Source organism: Petaurus breviceps, unplaced genomic scaffold (genome assembly GCF_028583685.1).
Source record: "Petaurus breviceps papuanus isolate PSGF00001 unplaced genomic scaffold, PetGlider_PUasm1.0 582, whole genome shotgun sequence".
Lineage (NCBI taxonomy): Eukaryota > Metazoa > Chordata > Mammalia > Diprotodontia > Petauridae > Petaurus > Petaurus breviceps.
The window spans coordinates 5,153,091-5,158,126 of NW_027186390.1; the positions used below are offsets into that span (position 1 = coordinate 5,153,091).

Consider the following 5,036-nt stretch of genomic DNA (forward strand, 5'->3'; position numbering starts at 1 on the left):
ATTGTGGCCCAGACTATGACCAAGTAAAATGAACCATAGTAAGCAGTTTAATCATGTGGTGTTGTAGAGTTAGGACCCAGGAGTACTTGGTCATTCTTTGCCTGGGATAAAGATGAACTTCAGCAGATGAAAATGAATTTTATGATTTCCATTCCATTTCCTCAAGTTGTCTAGAGGTACCTTTAATGATATCAGTGATGATAATACTTATTAATAATTTCTTTATTAGTGGGATTTCCAAGTGTTTTTACATTGAGAGTACCTAATTTAGGTGAAACAGGGAACATTTTATCAATAGAGAATGGGACTTGCCCAAGTTCACGCAGTCAATAAGTACGGTGAGACACAGAATCCAACATCTCCTACTGGCTTCTTCCATAACAGTCATTTGCTAAGACTGAGAAACTAAGAGACAGAAAAGATGGTGGTGTAATTAACACTAAGAGGGAAGTTTGGAAGAAGGGTGGGTTTGGGGGGAAAGATAAGGCTATGAGGTCTATGCTAAAAATCATAGCCCATCTCTGCCTTTTCATCTCATGAGACTCACTCTGTCTGTCCCAAAACAGTAACAGCAATAACAAAACCAGATGGGACTCTTGCTCACACATTACTGCTCAGAAGTGCTCCACTTCCTTTTTATTTTCTTTTGCCTTATTTATTTACTTAAAGATTGTTTTTCTACCACAGTTTACTTATTCTACTCACTTTGTTCTTTATTAGTTCCAGATGCCTTTGTATGTTTCTCTGAATTCCTTATATTCATCATTGATTGGAGCAGTGGTCCCTAAAGTGGGTGGTGGGGGGAGGGTTTGGGGGAGAGGAATGATCAACAAATCAGCAGGTAAGAAACTTGAGTTGCTGCATCCTCCATGAAATAGTCAATTTTGGGGTGTATTTCCAATACAACCACAACTACCTCTAAACTTCAACAAAGCCAGTACACTATTCTACTTTCATAGCTATGCAAACTCCCAACTTCCCCTTTCTAATCTTGGGCCCCTCAAGGTAGTAATAACCTAATTTGCTACCTAGGCATCATGGAAATCACTGGATTGGTGCTATTAGGAAAATCCCTCCCACCCCAGGCACACTCACTTCTACATCATACCCACTCCAGGCATACCCACAGTTCACCTCACCTTGGGATTGAGTCAGATGCCCCTAGGATGATGGGTTCAGCACTTCTGGACAGAGTGAGTTTCATCTCAGTTTTGTTGTAGTTGTTAGTTTTTAGAAGTCTTCCTTTTTTCCTTCCTTCCTTCTTTCCTTTCTTCCTTCCTTTCTTTTTCTCTCTTTTTTTGTTTACCCAGGTATATATGAGGTTTGTTGTTTGGTCTTTGTCCTCTTTGTGGCATATACCCAGTTGTTGGATCACTGGGACAAAGGGTATGCCCAGTTTAATGACAGTTCACAGCTCCACCAAAAGTATGCTGTCTTTCTTCCTACAACCTCTCCAACATTGACCGTTTCCATTATTTGTCATTTATCCTGAAAAGCAGTGGCTCATAGTGACTAGAGAGCTAGGCTTGGAATCAGGAAGATCTGGCTCCCACTGTGAGTCATACAGAATGTGTGACCTAGACAGGTCAGTTAGTTTTAGTTCCCCAGACAACTTAAGACTGCAAGTTACAGAAAGAATAGTGTTCAAGTTTCTTATCAGGAGCTCTGTATACCGGCAAAAGTCATTAACTCAGACAAAAAGTATGACATCTTTGCCACTTTAAGGGGTGTGAAGTAAACATTCAGAGTTACTTAAGTTTGTAGTGCTTTTACTAGAAGTAATCTGAGACAATTTTTCATATTTTTAAAGGATTTTTATTAGTGTCCTTTGTTTTTACACTACAGTCATTTTGAGACAACACACAACCAGTGAGCCTTAGAGTGACTAGAGAAAACAATTAAGCAAAATCAATCAACAAAACAACTTTGTCTGACACCTTATACAAAATATCTCAGCCAAACTCCTTCACTTCTTCAAGAAAAGGAGTTCTTCATCTCTTTTCCAGGTCCAAGATAATTCATTTTGATATATAGCTTAATTTTTTTTAAATTAACATTGTTGTCATCATTATGTATGCTATTTTCCTGGATTTCCTTACTTCCTTCCGCATTAGCTCATATAAGTCTTCCCTCCTTCCTAGCCACCCTTACCCCCCTTCATAACCTTACCAACTATCATGTTGCTCATACCAGAAACTGTGCAGTGGAAGGATTTCTTCCCTGGACCCAGCTCTTCGATTGGTGACTACCTCTCAGACCATGTCCTATGTCAGGAAATCCCCTACCTACTTCATCTCATTCCCTCCTCTTTGGTCATGTCTTCTGTAACCTCTTCATCAATTATCTTGTAGCAAAGCCAGAGAACAATTCCTGGAAGAATTTTTATGCTGAGGCCCTGATCTCCTTATGGGTGACTGATTAGACCACTATTTTAGGAAGGCCACCACCATCCTTCCCTTCAATCCCTCCTTTCTAGTCCCTTCTTCCATAGCCTTAACAACTGCCTATCCTTTAGCCCTACGTTCCTTCAATTCTGGAACCGTGAACTATAATAAACTCAACTTTGTCATTGTAACTGAATGGGCTCTGTCGATCTACTCTCGCCATCTCTATAATTTTCTGGACCAAAGTGGCTTTCCCTGGACACCATAGCTCTGTGTGTATGTGTGTGCACATGCACATGTGTGTACATGTTCATATACATGTGTTTTATCTCCCCCATTAGAATGTAATCTCCTTGAAGGCCTTTCCTTTTCTATTTGTATCTCCAGTGCTTAGAATGATGTTTGTTTCATAATTAGGACTTGATACATATTTTTTCATTAATGTTTCTTTGAATTTATTATATTCAGTGTTTCTTATTTCATTATTTCTTAAGTGTAATGATAATTATTACACTAATATACCAGTTTGTTCAGCCTTTCCTCAATCAGTGGGTACCTTCTTTGTCTCTGATATAAAAAGTGCTGCTATGAATATTTTAGCATATAGGGACCCGTAATTTTTTGTCTTTGACCTCCAAGAAATGTAATCCCAGCAGTGGAATCTCTGGGTCAAAGGACAAAAAAAAGTTTGTTGACTTTTGTTGCATACTTTTAAATTGTTTTCCAAAATATTGTTATTGGTAGAGCTGTAAAATGGTCCCATTTATTAGTGTACAGGCAGGCTCTGCTTCTCCTCCAACATCAACATTTCTTTCTTTTTGTCATTGTCAATTTGCTGGATATGTAAAGTGTTTTTTTAAAAAAAACCTCAGAGTTGTTTTAATTTTGATTTCTCTTATTGGTAGTGATTTGGAACAATCTTTCAAATGGCTGTTTATATATAATACTTCTTTTGAAAACTTATCATTCATATTCTTTCACCATTTATTATATATCTATTGGGGAATTGTTGCTCCACGTTCCAAGATGCATTTGGGACATTTTCCACTCTTTACACAATTAGAGAGAAATTAGATCTCCACCTGATAGGGAAGCTGGTGTACTTAAAAACAAACAAGTTATACTTAAAAAAAAAAAAAAAAAAACCAAGTTGCCCTAGCTGTAAGATCTTAAGTTGGGAAATTTTGGAAGACTATTATCAAAGCATGAGAATGTGAATTCTCATGAATGTGAACCCTAAGTAATAATTCTCGTTTACTAACCTCTTTATCAGAGATATATCTACCTAACAAAGGACAGAGTAGAAGATTGACTTCAGTGGGGTGGCTAGGTGGCGCCGTGAATAGAGCATCTGCCCTGGAGTCAGGAGTACCTGAGTTCAAATCCATCCTTAGACACTTAACACAAAAATTAGCTGTGTGGCCTTGGGCAAGTCACTTAACCCCAATTGCCTTACTTTACCCCCTCCAGAAAAGAAAAAAAAAAAAGATTGACTTTCCTGAAGCCACCCCAATGGATGCCAAAGACATTTCACTTTATACAAGAGATATCATCTAAAATATTTGGTAGAAATTGATCCTTTGTGAATGGAATTAAATTTTAATTGCTGTTACTTAAGGGGGGGAGGAGGTGACACCTTTTGAAAAGCAAAACTCTCAATATTTTTCATCCATTTTTTTAAGTTCAGATTTTTGCTTGTTTGGTTTTCCTAAAGTAGGACATGCCTGTAATTATAATAAAAACTAGTATTTAAATAGCACTTTAAAGTTTGCCCAGTACTGTACCTATGTTTTTTCATATCATTTGACATATTTTGCTCAGAGGGTTACACTCTTTTAACCATTTTTTCATAAAGGAACTGCAGGCAAGTTGCTCAATTATCCACATTTCTAGTTTGTGATCCAGTTCAAAATAAAATTGAGATATAGCTGTGATACCTTTATCCTTTTTTTTTTTTTTCAGAAAGACCTGGAAATGATGAATATGAACTGATACAAAGTGAAATAAGCAGAATCAGGAGAACATTGGACATAGCAACAGCAATATTGTATGATGAAGAATTGTGAATGACTTAGCTATTCTCAACAATACAATAATCCAAGACAATTCTGAAGGACTTAATGATAAAAAAAAATGCTATCCATCTCTAGGAAAGAATTGATGGGGTCTGAATGCAGATCAAAGCATACTTTTGTTACTTTATTTTTCTTGGATTTTGGGGTGTTTCTGTGTTTTCTTTAGCAACAGGGCTAATATGGAAATGTATTTTGTATGATAGCACATGTATAGTCTGTCAAAATGCTTGCTTTTTAAGGGAGAGGGTAGAGGTGGGATGGAAGGAGAAAATTTGTAATTAAAGAATAAAAATGATACCTTTACATTAAATAGGACCACTTTTTGAATAGCTGGCTTGCTAATCAATAACGCCATTCTATAATTAGACATTTCAAAATGAGGCTTCTGGTGATTAGGGGTTCCCTGTTCCCCACTGATAACTAACTTCACAGATTGGGTAAGTTATGAGAAACTCCTGTCCTTGTCAGTGGGAGTAACTTGAAGTCCTGATGAGCAATTAATCCATCAGCCCCAAATAAAACACTCCAGCTGAGCTTCCTCTGACTCATACCTAAACAAACCTGCTTTATCTCAGCC

General features: G+C 37.3%; 1 long non-coding RNA gene across 1 annotated transcript; it reads left to right on the top strand.

Annotated features, from left to right (window-relative positions):
• The first annotated feature begins 981 nt into the window (after positions 1 to 981).
• Positions 982 to 4,769, top strand: LOC138173512 (uncharacterized). The gene is made up of 2 exons (XR_011171420.1): positions 982 to 1,193; positions 4,347 to 4,769. It is a non-coding gene; the product is annotated as an uncharacterized lncRNA (long non-coding RNA).
• The last annotated feature ends 267 nt before the right edge of the window (positions 4,770 to 5,036 follow it).